The sequence below is a fragment of the Podarcis pityusensis genome (genome assembly GCF_964106645.2).
Source record: "Podarcis pityusensis genome assembly, chromosome: 6".
Classification (NCBI taxonomy): Eukaryota; Metazoa; Chordata; class Lepidosauria; order Squamata; family Lacertidae; genus Podarcis; species Podarcis pityusensis.
The window spans coordinates 61,680,539-61,696,409 of record NC_138030.1 but is presented as its reverse complement, the minus strand read 5'-3'; the positions used below and the strand labels follow the sequence as shown (position 1 = coordinate 61,696,409).

The 15,871-nt window shown below is 40.9% G+C and overlaps 1 protein-coding gene and 1 long non-coding RNA gene across 4 annotated transcripts in view; both read right to left on the bottom strand.

The window, feature by feature from the left end:
- The window catches only part of ROR1 (receptor tyrosine kinase like orphan receptor 1), a 157,583-nt gene that overhangs the window by 67,203 nt on the left and 74,509 nt on the right, over positions 1-15,871 (bottom strand). The gene's annotated exons all lie outside the window — the stretch shown is intronic.
- Positions 3,849-15,871, bottom strand: part of LOC308480423 — a 72,243-nt gene continuing 60,220 nt past the window's right edge. The window contains exon 3 of the long non-coding RNA XR_013988101.1: positions 3,849-3,982. This is a non-coding gene — a long non-coding RNA (uncharacterized lncRNA). The remainder of the gene's footprint in view (positions 3,983-15,871) is intronic.

Here is a 15,871-nt window from a genome sequence, read left to right as displayed (position 1 = left end):
AGGCTGGGAATGTTTCCCACATGGCCTTTTCATCAAGCCAACTGGGTTTTGGGGGACATTTTTGTGGTTCAGCATCCCAAAGGAAACAGCTTTTCCCAGTTGCTTTCCTTGTTGTACATCTATTTTCTTTTACATTTTATTCATCACTGCTTTGCATGAAAGAATTTGAATCCCTGGGCAAGAAAAGGGCCCAAATGCAAAACAAAAACCAACAAAAAAATAACCAACCCCAAAGCTTCTCCTTCCTCCTCTTAAATAGATGTTCTTACTTGAGATTTTGTAAGAACAATGAATGAATGTCATTCATGATTAGGAAACAGCTCACAGTGAATTTGTGAGGTGAGAAGATTACACCATAAGAAGACACAAATGAATCATAGCAAAATTAAAACTAAGCTTCTCTAAAACCTGCTTTTGAAATTTTCCCATTTTCCAAGTTCCAGTACTATTCTAATGTCTCAGTTAGGCTTTAGCAGAAGGAATTTGGGCCTAATATTCTTTGGGGGAATAACACCAACAAAACAAAGGACAGAAATGTTGAATAGCATAGTTACGTTTCCCCTATTTTATGCTCCAGGATTACCGTATTTTGGATCTAGGGCATTTCTCTTAGGTAACATTTGCTTAGAGTGCAGCTTGAGGCCACACTTGCACTATACAATTAAAGCAGCATCATATCACGGTCATGGCTTCCCCCAAAGAATCCTGGCAACTGTTGTTTGTCAAGGGTTTTGAGAATTTGTTAGGAGACCTCTTTTCCCCTCACAGAAATTATCGTAGTTCATCAGCCAATGCCTCTTCCTGAGGAACTTTCTGAGGAACTGTAGTTCTGTGAGGGGACTAAGGGTCTCCTAATAACTCTCAGCACCGTTAACAAACTACAGTTGCTAGGATTTTGAGGGGGCAAGACATGACTGTTAAAATGGTATAATAATGCTTCAAATGTATAGTGCAGATGGGGCCTGATCCACTTTTTCTGAGTAATGCAGAATGGTCTCTGTACCTATGTATGTTATGACCCAGGCTACGCTAGATGAATCATGGCAAGTTGGATTGTAATACGTTTGGTATGAGATCAGTTGATGTAGCCTTTTTATCCCCTGTGACACTCTTTATTTGGACTGGTCAAAGTTTTCAAAGAAATAGGTTCAAATGGCAAGAGCCAGGTCAAGATCAAGATGACATTGCAACCAGGAGATGTTTTAATGAGGTTTGAGCTCAGTTATACCATTAGATTTAATCTGGTCTTCTGCCAATTCTTATAGCAGCTATTTTTGCTAGAAAATTGATATTCCTGGCTTTGTGCGAAGTATTTGCAGCAAACTGTATATGTGAAAAATATGAGCACTACAGTTTATCAAAGACCCAATGGACACCTAAGCACCCCTCTTATAAAGGATAAAACAGATCTCTTGCTTGTAAGGAGGTTTATAGGCTAAACAGATAAAACAGGCACAAAGAAAAGAAAAGGATTCAACACTTAAAGAATATGACCCAACTAGGCTCATGTTTTATTAACTGCATCATTTTCTGCATGGGTCTCATTTCCGTACCTAAAAAAAAAAAAAGCTGCTCAATAATGTGTAATGCAGAGAAAGAGGGGAAATGACAAACAGATTTGAGGAAATAGTTTTTATATAAAGAGAGAGAATCAAGCATGTGAAATGTAGTTATTTTAAAAACATTTTCTCTGCCACTCATCTATTTCCCTTATCCTTTGCCCACCTCAAATCAGTATGCACGATCAAAACTAATTTCTCATGGATTCCCCCTTTGCATCACTAACCATTAGCTTGGAGAAAGGTTAACATTACAGATGTAAATAAATCACTTAACAAAATTACAAAGGAGGTTAATTCATCCCACCCATTCCACCTGAAACTGCAGACACTGCTGACACTGGGGCAAGTTCTGCTTTTTTAAGTTTTAGTTTGTTTCTCTTGCATAGTCTTCAAGAGTACTTGCTACAATGAGGCCATTTTGTTTGCAAAAAGAGGTGCATTAAACTGCTGCTTATTGCAATTCCAATACCACTCCACTGGAAGTGGATCCCCCCCCCCCACAGTAAAAGAAATACTGCAATCCTTTGCAACTTTGCTTCTATCACTGTAAACCACCCAGCCTGAAAAATATTAAATTTTCACCCCCCAAGTCTCTGAAAATACCTCCTTACTTTCATGGGATACAAATGGGCCCATGAAACTGGAAGAGAGAGGGCAGTTACTAATGTATGTCTCGATCATGTGTTCATGTAGAGCACAGAACAGAACAGCCTACTGTGCTGAATTCACAATGAATAAAGCTTACTTTGTTGTTAAAGTCCAAAGTGTTCCTGTGTCCGTGATATAACACTAATTCATTACAAAAGCCCACTATAATGTATCAGGTATAGTTTTCAGATGTCATAATGCCCATAGGAAAGGCCTTTTTCATTTTCAGACCTGTCCTTGTCAGCCCACAACTCAACTCACTTGGCTTTATATGATACTGCTGGGTTGCAAATGATATTAGTGGCTATTGCTTCGGAAGTAGTGTCAATTCAGTGTAATCCATTGCTGGAATATTTTGTATTGGCTTCCAACTGTAGCAAATAACACCTAGTCATGTAGTTATGATTCTATGGCAATGAGCGATACTCAGATCTCAGTTTTGGCCTCCTGCAACCTTTGCCAACCTCATACCACCCCAGTTTTTGTTTGGGATTATGACTTCCATCAAGGATGTGCTGACCAAGGTTGATGAGAGTTGCATTCCAATAGATCTGAAAGGAGGCCATAACTGAGATTTGAGAATGTAAGAGTAGTTCAAGGACACTGACCTTCTTTCCTATCAGTAGGAAAGAAAACAAGGATGGAGAGATTATTTTAAAAAATCTAAAACATATGAGTGGGAATTCAACAGCGTTAAGGAGATTGTTCTTCTTGCAAGACAGAATTATCTGCCCTTTCCTCTCCCCCTACCTTCTGGTGTGCTATTCTAAGGATTCTCTTGACCCTCCAAAGTGAATTTGGTGGAGGCCTAGTGGTCGCATACAGGTAGGATGGGGGAAAGCCTCATCACACTAGCGGCAGCAATCTTTGTGCTAGCTTTCACTTGCAGAACAGGTTAGTTGACCCTGTCTTATAATAATCCATAAGGGGCAGTTACTTTACATTTGTTTCACTCTCAGTTGAGTGAGCCAAATACCTTTCGTCCCAATGGTCCTGTAAATTGTGCTCAAGCTATGGTGCATAACTTCACTTTGTAACATAGTGACAGGCCTTATTCAAGTACCTGCAAATTCACAAAAACATTGCAAGTTGTCCTACTGAGTAACAGAAAAAGATTCTAACAAGTTTCTGGATTAGACAACAGTGCACAAACCAGAACTCTTAATGATGGAATCATGAATACAGTTGTAAAGCTCTGAAACGCCACTAGCGGCTGTGTCTGACAACCATACTTCACTACCAATAGAGATCATAAAGGTCCAGCAGGTAGCTCAACAACTAAAGTAGGTACATGACAACCCTAGATTACAATATAAAGAAGTAGCTCCTAGTCTTATAAATCTCCAAGATGCAGCATGATGTTCATTTTGTAAAAAAAAAAAAAAAAAAAAATCGTGAGAAAAGGAACATGTTGCAAATCACTTAGAGGTGGTTTTTATGATGCAATACATAAAGCTATACAAATTTATTTATTTATTTACTTTAAAGTATTTTCACCCTTCTCTAGTTAAAAAGGCTCCCCCCGGGCAGCTTACAAAGACAGTGCCTGTCCTTGAGCTTACTTTTTAAAAGACATTACCTACAAGAAGATTGGGGTGGGAAAGGAGGAGGGTTAAAACAAGCTCAGGCACTAGGTCTTGAACTTGAAAGAGTTCAGGTAGCTCAAGTCAATGGTTGCTGTGAAGTGACAGCCGAGGGAGAGAGCACACTGTAGCTCATGAATCTGTTGGTTGTGCTGCGTAATCTCTGCTGAAAATCACGAGCATTGTTATCTGAAATAAAGGTTTCAGGATTATTTGTTATTGGCCAAATGCCACAGGAAAATTAAATGCCCATGCTTACTGAATAAGAAACTCAATGAAAACAATTCGGCGAGATCTATATGTTATTTAGAGCACATGGTTACCACTAGGAACATAGGAAGTCAAACCCTTGGGTTCATCTCACTCAGTATTATCTACACTGACTCACAGCATTGCTTGAGGCTTTCAGGCAGGGGACATTTTCGGTCCCACCTAGAGATGCTGGAGACTGGGCATTCTGTGTGGATGGCAGATGCTCTACTACTGAGCTACAGCCCTTCTTCTGTGAGAACAGCCTCACATCCCTTCTCATCTTCTACCCAATGGCATGCAGTGCTACAAAATGTGTGACACAATATCATCACGTTTCAACATTTCCTGCCGCTCACTCCAACTCACTGGCTGATATCATGGGTGGGGAGTTCAAAGCATGGTGCCATCATGTAATGTATTTTGTGGCACTACATGTTTTGACTGTTAGCATGTAACATGTAGGCACTGGTAGGGGTTGGTGGAAACTGTAGTCTAAAACATCTGGAGGGCACTAGGTTGGGGGGAGATAACATAAGGCCTTGAATCCTATCAGGCAATTGATGCGAAGGATTGGCAAACTGACAAGGGACTATAAAAATGACTTAGTAGTAGCCGCAGGAGTTTGGATGTTTTTGTAGATGTGCAGGTCTGGTTCATACATTATATTTCTGTAATCTTAACCTTGACTCATGCAAGGTTGCATCTGGGTACAAAACTGATGGAGAACCATGCTTTCCTTGTCTCTGAAAAGTCAAACATGATTATTATGTATGTACGTCAGTTTGATGCTCAGAAAACAACTCAAGGTACATATACCTTATTTGCATTTAACTTTTATTCAGATGAGACAAAGCCCCCAAGGTGCTATTTAGAATGAAATTCCATCCATACACAGAAGAAAATGTTGGGGACCAGCATCCATACTGAACTGATTGCAAGAGACAATGAGAAATATGTTGAACAATTTTGTGCGATTCACTTCAGGTCTTCTGCATAAAGAAATTGTTTATGTAAGCTGTTGCAAGATTGTTCTGTCAAAGGAACAGGATATAATGGGATTAAAAGACTACAACTGCATAGCTTGTCATAGAAGAAACTAATCATATCATAAGACCTTGTTTCTTTAAGCAGTTTTCAAACTGGCATCCTACATATCACAAATTCAGTCCGTTTGCCAAGCTTTTTGTCTACTGTTCTGCTTTTGGACATAAATTACTGCAACAGTCACAAAAAGGGAAACCCATGGGCAAAAGTAGAATAAATGTTGCTGTACACAGCTGTAACAAAAAATGTTAACATCAAGTAGTTGTACTGTGGCACTGATTCAGTGGCGTAGCGTGGGGGTGCAGGGGGGGCCGGCCGCACCGGGCGCAACATCTGGGGGGCGCGCGCTCGCACTCGCAGCTAAAATCCACGGGTTAGGGGGCGCAAATTACTTGCCTTGCCCCGGGTGCTGACAACCCACGCTACACCACTGCACTGATTCATTCATCAAAATAAGCTCAGGTACATTCATGAGTTTACAGATAAAGAAGAGAATATTTAGGGAAGTTAATATGTGGACAGTAAAGATTTCCATGTAGTTTATTGGAGATTAAAAGTAATGTCAGCACTTTCACATTTTTCACTCCACAGTGCTTTATTAAATTGCTAAATTATTCACTAAGGGACTCCCTACTGCTTTCCATATTGAGAAGACAGATTTTTAAAAGACTTGTAAGCCACCCACAAAACTGTGGTGATGCAAAGCAAGTATAGCTACTGTTCCTATGCAAACAACAAAATTAATGAAGTATTTCAGCTTCTTTTAATTCAGTTAAACAGCTGGCAAGTAGTTGTAAAGCTACCATGGTTCCTGGCCACTGAAGTCAATTGGCATCATAACAGCCTTTGGAAGAAATCAAATGTCTGTTGATCAGCCAAGACAAAAGTTGAATAATCTCTGGATTAAATTAATTCCCCATATCTCTGTATGGCAGGAGGTTTTTTAAAAACTTAAAAAGCAAAAACTCATAACTCAAATTTTCTCAGAGAATTAAAAATTAAAAGTCTTGTTTTAGGACCAAGAAACACAATACCCATATAACAGGTTTTATTTTATGTTAAGAAAGAAAAAGAATCGAGACAGATAGATTTATCTGATAGCTAGATCAGTAATTATAGGCAGGACTTTAGACATCTAACCTACAGGTTAAAGTTAATGATACGTTGTAAAATCAAAAGCAAAACATTGAGAGCAAAATCTGGCCTACCTTGACATGTAATTATTACCTCATTGTTTATGTTTGATCCTATTGTTAAGCAAACATCCATATTTAGAATATACAGGTTCATAAGAGGCACAAATCAGATCAAATAGGCACATAAGCACAATTGAATGCTTCGTACATGCAAATAAATATTATAGGTAAGATGGTTACATTAGGTGGGTCCATAGAGCTCTAGAGGCGGAGCCAGGCAGCATTTCCAATACCAGAGATGGGTCAAGCAAACCTTCCAAGTGTCCCTATTTCCCAGGGACATCTCTGATTTAGAGAAGCTGTCCTGGTTTCTGATTTGATCCCAGAATGTCCCCTATTTTCATTGGGGAAATGTTGGAGGGTATGGAGTTATCCAACCCCTGAGCTGTCTGAAGACAATCCCGTATAGAGAAGGTTTTTTAAAAATGTGTAATGTTTTATTATGTTGGAAGCTGCCCAGAGTGCTGAGGCAACCCGGTAAGATGTGTGATGTATAAATAGAGAAATTATCATTATGGAATGGGATGTCTCTATTTTCATTGGAGAAATGTTGGAGGGTACGGTCAAGGCCAGAGTGTGGTCCCACTTCCCAGCACTCCAGCACAGTGTCCCATTCACACATGTAACATGAAAACTGAAACTGGTGAGAAACTGTTTTTATTTCAATTTTCACATTGTTTTCAGATAGGAGGCCCAGAACTACAATTGAATACTTCCCCGGAATAGTCTATTCAAACTTCTAAGAAGGGGAAGAACTGACAAAGCTGTGAAACTGACAAGACATGCCAACTCTTCACTCAGAAACGAAGGAAGTATAAGTTCAAAGCTTCAAGAAGTCTCCAACAATCTGATGGGATCTTGGACAAGTTTTCTCCACAACCACCCCACAATCATACAAAGAGCAAGTATTTTCTGTTTTAATAAATGTAATGAGTATGAGTTACTCGTGCGTAAACTGGTGCCTCTCTAGGCTAATTTGCCTTGTTAAACCTTTCTGACTGCACAGCCCTTTCTGATCATGACTGTCTCAGTCACTAGCAGAATCCGTCAGTGGGCGTTTCTTGAATCTCTTCCAACATAAGAGTTGTTTGACACCCAATCTTCTCCGCCTCTCACTGCGCGGGAGCCTTCTGCGCAGGGTGGGCGTGGGTAGCGGGGGACCTGTCCCCTCCTCACTGAGTTCCAGTGAAGAGTCCGTGAGCCCTCTCTCCGATTTTCCCATCTGCTCACTTTTGTTCCTGGTGTTGCGCTTAAATGCTTCCCCCTCCACTGAGTCGCCTCTCCCCCTGCTGCTGGGTCCTTCTCCAGCATCATCCAGGAGCCTCCCCTTCACCTCCCGCTCTGATGTCAGTTCCCTGACAATAAACAACCAAAGTCTATCCACAATCAGTCTCTTCACAATCAACCCAACTAGAAAAATAGCACTGTTGATACGTACAGAACTGGGAAATTTTGTCTGAAACATGACAGGTTTGATCCTTTGGAGGTGTAGCAGCAAGACTGAAAACATCTGTACCATTTACACAGAAAATATCAGAGTTACGAGCAGTGGAATAAAACACAGGGTGGGTCACCATCAAAAGTAATAGGAAGTTTATAGAATATATGGCCCTTTTGAACTGTATGTAAAATGGGCTCTCTTTGTCCAATCTGTTTGAAATTTATCAGGTTTTAAGTCTAAAGGGCGGGGGCAACAGAATGCCTGCAAATGCTGAAGGCCACAGGAGGGCAGGGTGGGCATCTAATATTGTCCAGGGATGTTTCAAGCTAGGCCCTTATCCTACAACACATCCGCTCCCTGCACTGGAAGCTGCTGTTCATTTTCTAAGCACAGCTGAAACTCACCAGAGAAGACGAAGCGCTGGGCTTCCTCCAGAAATTATTCCAGTCCCCACCAGAAACTGCAATTCTAGCCCAGATTTCTGTAGGGCAGTGCTACAGCCTATTAAAATTCACTTTGTATGTGGAACTACTACCACAGTCTGATTTTTGATGGTTAAGTGAAAACTATCTGCAATAACAACACAATCTTGTTATTATGGATGGATGGATATTCCGCCACCCTTCCCCTGTCTTAGTAGATAGACCCAATGCAGAATTTATATGGCCATATAATATTCCAGTGAAAGAACACACACCAATATTATATGAGAGGAAAAGGAGTAAAACAGATTCAGTAATATTTGGCATTAGGAATGTATGAACAGAGTTATATGAACACTGGATGATAAATATCAGTGAGTTTTGGACAACTCTCCATGACTATGAATGGTACTTTACAACTGTTCCCTCTAAAGTGCTGAGCTTAGTGATTTTTTTTTAATGAATCACAGCAGAGGGTTAAGAACAGATGGTTTCATATGAAATAAAGTCCAACAGAAAACTATATATGGAGATTTCCCCCATGTAATTTCCTAAGTTGTTTTTTTTTTTTTAAATTAGCTAGACACATTAAGTATCAGCTATCCTGCCAACTGGATCTCATTTAATGAACACACAATACACATCCAATACTAATATTGATTACCATGTGCTATGAAAGTGTGCCCATCACTTTAAGAGAAGGAATGTCTTACATGGGACGTAAGAACCAGAAGAGAAGGAAGTTGCAAGCTAGGAAAATTTGAATTTTAGAACAATTTAAATAAGACTGAGCATTTTTGCAGGAACTGTTGAGATTTTGTGAAGAGATACATCTGAAGAGCGTGCTACTTGAATTGCAATCCATCCCTGAGAAGAACTGTCCCACCCACTTCCTCATCCAATGGCAACAGACAGGAAGGCAAGAGTTTCATACTTCCTCCTCCTCGGTCACCTTCCCTGGTACTTTGCATGCAGCTGCAGCAGTAGCAGTATTTCAGGCACCCGGAGAGTCAGAGTGGAGTCAAAAGGAAAAGACAGAGAAAGGGAAAAGAGAATTCCTTCCTCCTGTCATGGACCCAGCTAATGCCAATGCAGCTAGATATGTAGCTTTGGAGCTTCACACAAAGGGATGAAGGAGGAGTTCAGATCTTGTTAGACTTCTAGCGTAACCAGTGGTTCAAAATTAATCAAGCCAATTTCCAATTTTAGAGAAAATAATAGTTTGTCCAATTCACAATTGAAATGAGTGGTAGGGTCCTGCCTCCCAGTCTGTCCTTCAATCCTGACTATTGGTTTTGTCCAACAGTTCCTTGTTACCAGTTCCCACACAACATAGGGATGAGAGTGAACCAATGCAACTCCGACTTTCCCTTTGTCCATTCCTGTTGGTTAACAAATTGCCAGATTCACTGCTAGTTTCTCTAGTAGTGCAATGAAAGGTTGCAATGAAGTTTGGATGTAGAAATCAATCCAGGTATGGGCTCAGAAGTAAGCAATTATTTATCTTTATATCTCACCCTTTTTCTCAAATGGAGCACAGGGCAGCAAAAAACAAACACCCCCCCCAAATGGGACATTAATAAAAAAAAAACCATTTAACACATCAAGTAGATCCTCATCCATACAAATAGCTAGATTTTAGATAGGTAATATCACCAGATAGATAGATAGATATCACCAGAACACCACATATTTCCAAAAGAACAAATACGTGAGGTATGTGCCTAAACATACCTAGAACAAATACGTGAGGTATGTGCCTAAACAACCTAGGAGGGAGTACCATAAGCAGAATGCTGTCACCAAGAATGCCCCGTCTCGTATGTCTTCATCACCACCTTCACCAATGGGTTATATGTTCAGAGACTTGTTTATTAAAACAGAAAATACTGGTCTTTGTAAGTATAAATATGCGGCTGTGAAGCATTGACCGGGGTCACTAGTAGGGAGCCTTATGCTCACCTAGCAATTGTGTCTCCCCTGCCCCCAAACTGTTTTCTCTGTGAGCTACACAAACTGTACCACCACGTCCATTTTTGTCTGCTGCAGTAACATGCTGTTATCAGTCGCACAAAGGTGGTTGCATTTTACAGGGTGAAATGGGAAAGGGTTGTCAACCAATCTGCCCTTTGATCTTTAGGTCGAGAGGCCCATGCCATCCCCAGTACCTACAGAGGTTTTCCCCTGGACTATGAGCCCCTTCAGCTGCTCAAAGGCGAGCTCTGAGTGATGAAAACCTTTCCATTTTTTTATTGGCGCTCCAAAATAGCAATCAGACAACACCCTCAAGAATTAAGACTACTTAAGGAGTAAATTTATTTTAAAAGAGAAGGTAAAAAGTAGTTATTCCCCTTTAAAAATTCAATTCATCATGAATTATTCCTCCTGCCTTTAAAAAGAAACCTTTAAAATTAATGAGTACTCTGTGTACACCAATAAATTATTGCTTGGCTCCCTCCTTACCCTTTGATTTTGATTTTATGAAAAAACTAACTATGGGGCCTGGGCTAACTGCCCTTTAAATTGTCAAAATGCTTGAGAGGCATGCAGCTGTGCCTCCTATACAGCAATGTCAATAAGCCAGACTCTATCCCTCATGCCCCCAGGTCTTTTTAGATCCATACATCTCCATTTCAAAGGCTGGGTGGAAGATGTCTGCTAGTGTCCTGTTTAATCATGGATTCTTTTTCCAGGATAAAAATTCCACAGTTATTAGACCAGCCCAAAGTACTATTTTCCCCCCTTTATTCCAATTAGCCTAGATTTACAGCCATTAACAATGTTCACGTCATTATATGAAAACACTCAAGACACAAATGGCTATCAAATAAGGCCTGGTTTAAACATGATGGCTCCCCCAAGGAAATGCCATGTGACAGCTATGACAATTCAAAAATAAAATAAAATAAAATACAAGACTATAGTATATGTGTTGCCGCTAATAGACCCATACAAAACCACCACGCAGGCTCTGTATGCTAAGGGCCTGTGCAAGCTGTTAAAGGTATTTTAATTTACTACAACCCTCATGTGGAATGCCTTGCCACCACAAGGTAAGTAGTTTTGGTTGACCTCCATGTGGAAGTCGTCATGTTTAAACCACGCTTCAGGCTATTTTTTGAAACAGTAGCTACTGTGGAATTTACTGTGGGTTTTTATAGCTGAAGTGCCCATAATTTGGGGTGCTTTTCTACATTTCCCACAATGGGCTTTAGACTACTGCAAGGAGGTCCCACACTAGTTCAAATCATTCCAAGTGAACTGCGTGCGAAAAGCACCAAACCCAGCCAGGAAAAGCAGCAGCAGCAGCAGGACTCGGGGACCTGAGCCAGGCCAGCAATTATTTATCCATCCATCACAGCATCTCTTGTTCTGGCAACAGGTAGAGACACCATGCATGCCCTTGTACTGTCAAAGGATAAAAGAAACTGCTTCATCCCAGTAACATGAAAGAGGAGCAGGACCAATCCACCCACTCATCCTGTATTGTCCTAAAAATCAGGTTAGTGATAGTAACAGATCAGGCTTTACACTTGCCTCCCACCCTGTAGGAAGGAAGGAAAGCAGGAAGGAAGGCAATCACCTAACTGGATCCCACTCTGCTTCTCTTATTGCAGATACTTTTGTACTGTGCAATTATATCCAGGTTGTGTGGGGTGGTTTTTTTTAGCAGGATAGCAGCTGCCAAGGATTTGATTAGATACCTCTTTCCCACATTAAGAGGAGTGAGGGGGCAGGGATAAGGAGATCATCTAGTCAGATCTCCCATTACTTGTCCTGACCAGCAGAAGGCAGCTTGTAATGCTGCCTTTTTGGGGAATGTTCTGTTCCAGCGAGCATGCTTCCTAGCAGGATACGGTATTCCCATGTCTAAGCTACTGAAAAATGGCAAGAAGCTGCCTTCTTCTGGTGGCCAAACAAGCAGCAGCAGGGAATTGTACCTACTCTCAAGAGGTGAGTATAGAAACTGATCCCAGCTTCTGCTTTCCCAGGCACCAGGAGAAGGCTACCCATATTCCCAAGGTGCCATTAATTGTTTGGCACAAAGGTATTTGGAATGCACTTTCCACAGACATGAATAGCAGATGGGCCTGGGGAGTGGATTCATCTTGCATCCTTCTTCCTGCACAACATCTTAACCAGGACACTGTAGCCTGCCACATGATCTGCTAAATTCAGATACGATTTCTCCACACTCTAAGAATGCCATCTAAACATTTAAACCATGCTTAGCTGAGACAAAATGGGCAGCAGTGGGCAGCTTCTTTAAAACTGGCTCAGCCCATCAAAGCCTCTAGAGCTGCTGACTCTGTGTGAAAACGTGATATTGGTACAGCCAAGTATAGACAAACCCTGAGTGCCACAGGCTCAAACACCTGTGCAAATGAACCTAAAATGCCTCAAGTGAAAGTTAATCTAACATGACACCCCTGGGTATCGAAGGCAATAACACAACTACTGAGAAAGTAATATTCTAATAGGCTGCACCAGAAAACCCAATTCAGCTATGTCTATATGATTGCTTTAATTCTCATATAAAATGGTGAGATAAATAAAAGAGGAGAAAAAGAATTAGGATTGAAGTATCTAATACTGATAATCTAGACAAGTTAGGAGAACATTAGACATATGCACAGTGCATGTGTATGCATATGTATGTACACACCTACAGATTTTTTACCTTTGTGAGGAATATTTTCATCAAATTTCATTTTAGTTTCTCTTCCCTTCTAAACAAAATCTTCAGATTGTGCTAGAATTCAAGTCACTTCCCTCTCTAATATTCCAACCCCCTCCCCCCAAAAAAGTATCTGTAAAATGTGCAGAAAATTATTAGTGTGCCTCTGTAAATAAACTTGTGAACAGACAGAAGAAAAACTAATTATAGGTTCAGAATTCAGAACAAGCATACAAAGCAAGCCTCTCACCTGGATATATAAACGAAGTCATCATAAAAGTTCTATGGGAAAGCAACACAAAAGAAAATGCTGATCATGTGGATTGCAATAACCTACAGATTAATAGAATGAGCAATAACTTGTTCAGGCAAAATGATCCTACATATTTAGTTTCCCCAGTGCCACCCTCACTCAGTAGAGCAGAATACAAAAGGAACATTCATTCAGTCACACATTTCTCATCAGGGTCTAATAAATGCAGATGATAGAGGGGCACAAGCTTGTTGAGAGGAATTGAAAGGAGGGAGGGCTGACAAATGTTTAATAACATTGAAATGCGATAGCAACCTACAACATACTGTCTTGGACACGAACAATGGAATCTCAGAAATGGTTCTGATTTGCAAATAAATTCATTGTCATTAAAAAACAACAACCAGGTTTGATTTTTCAATTAAATAAATGGTCTTAGGTTTACAAGCCCAGAAAGAAAATTAATTTTGAGGACAGCCTGACGACAGTGTAGCTACTTTGACAAGATCCTCTTTGTCATGAATGAAACATACATTTACCCATTCTATGCGAAGATAAACTGAAGTCAGTCACTCATTACAACAAAAGCTTCCCCCTCGAATGCTCCCCGGATTTCACCCTCCAGCTCAGACATTTTGATTGGGTTGTGGGCACTGAAAATATATCCTGACTACAAAATTACTCTTGGGGTCTGGTAATGCCATTCACATCAATTCTGTGAAGGCGTCTGATCCATATGAGATTTCCATATTAGAAATCTCAGAGGGTAAAAAACTTGCACCGCAGAAGGAGTATGAGGCAGTCTCCTACTCCAAAGGTAAATGCAGGGGTAGAGACATGCCAAATTTGTAAACAGCCACTTGGCTGGATCACCTGTGGCAGGGGTGAGGAATCTTTTCTAGCCCAGATGCCTCTTTCCCATCTGGATGATGTTCCAAGGGCCACATGCCCTTTGAGGGTGGGGCGAGAGGTAAAAATGAGCAGAAAAATGAATGTTAATGTTACCTTTGGACTGTAGGCTAGTTTCTACAGTAAAGGTAAAGATAAATGATCCCTGGACGGCTGAGTCCAGTGAAAGGCGATGATGGGGAGCGGTGCTAATCTCACTTCAGCCCGACGGAGCCGGCGTTTGTCCACAGACAGCTTTCCAGGTCATGTGGCCAGCATGACTAAACCACTTCTGGCGCAACAGAGCACCGTGACGGAAGCCAGAGCACAGGGGAGAACAGTTTACCTTCCTTCCCCAGTGGTACCTATTTATCTACTTGCGCTGGTGTGCTTTCAGACTGCTAGTTGGTAGACGCTGGGACAGAGAAACGGGAGCTCACTCCATCATTCAAACTGCCGACCTTCCAATCAGCAAGCCCAAGAAGCTCAGTGGTTTAGACCACAGCTCCACCCATGTTTCTACACACTGTCATACACCCCTCTATCATTCATCCAGATAAGCAAGAAGTATTAGCAGAGTTCAAGGACACATTCCAGCACAGCAAAAAATACTTGAGCTGTGGCTGAGGTGTGTCTGCCTGAACAGAGTCTCAAGGACCAGACAGAAAGGCCTGGGCCTGAGGTTCCTCACCCGTTATCTATGGCATGTAAAATTCCAGGCTAACAGGTGGGGGGTTTTTGTAGGTGTTGTGGTTTTTCTTTTAATCCTCAAACCACTGAACTAAATATGGGTGAGTGGGAAGGCTTGTAAAACTCATTTGTGGACCAGTAACTCCTGTAGACTGGATGTGGCAATACCAACAATAATGGGTCCCGCATGTTCACATATAAAGTGACTATTCCTTGTGGTATGTTTTAATAAGAAAAGAAGTGCATAGGAAGTACACACTGCTTTTCCCAATTGAAAGGGATTTGCACGCGAGAGAGAAAATTATGCATCTACCACTGTCCACATCAGGCTTATTCCTTATTTGAAAGGTAACACTGTTATGTTACCCAAAATAAAGAGATAAAAGAAAGAAACCAGAATGGAAACAAAAGCAGGCAGTGATTTAGTTAAGTAGTTTGCTACACTGTTATTGGATTTACAAAATAATGCTTGATACTACTACGGTGGGGGAGAAATACAACTCAGTTCACATTTTAATGCAATATCACTCAATTTGCACGTCCTGAAACAACATGCAAATATGAACAGAGCTATCCTTTGAAATTTGCACCTTTCCAATTTTGTGATGCATTTCTTTAACCAAATAATGTGCAGAAAGATCCGCAGAAAGATACACACACACACACACACACACACACACACACACACAGATTTGGAGAGAGATTTGGAGCTGCTCAGAACAGCGTGTTAATTCTAAGCTGCACTTAGGTTCCATCTTTAATGAATAGGGCAAGTAAGTCATGACTTAAGTTCCATTCCTTGTTATGGGAACTAAGCTCAACTAACTTTCAGTCCAAAGCAAGCCTCACAAAGTTCTCCCACTGAGTACAGTGGTACCTCAGGTTACATACGCTTCAGGTTACAGACTCTGCTAACCCAGAAATAGTGCTTCAGGTTAAGAACTTTGCTTCAGGATGAGAACAGAAATCGGGCTCTGGCAGCGCGGCAGCAGCAGGAGGCCCCATTAGCTAAAATGGTGCTTCAGGTTAAGAACAGTTTCAGGTTAAGTACGGACCTCCGGAACGAATTAAGTACTTAACCCGAGGTACCACTGTATTCTAAGGGATAAAACTGCAGCCCTAGACTAGATCCAACCCAGAAATATTAAGTTCATAGAAATAACTTCATAGCTCTTGTGTTTTCTCTATTGTTTATTTATTACTACTTTATCTAA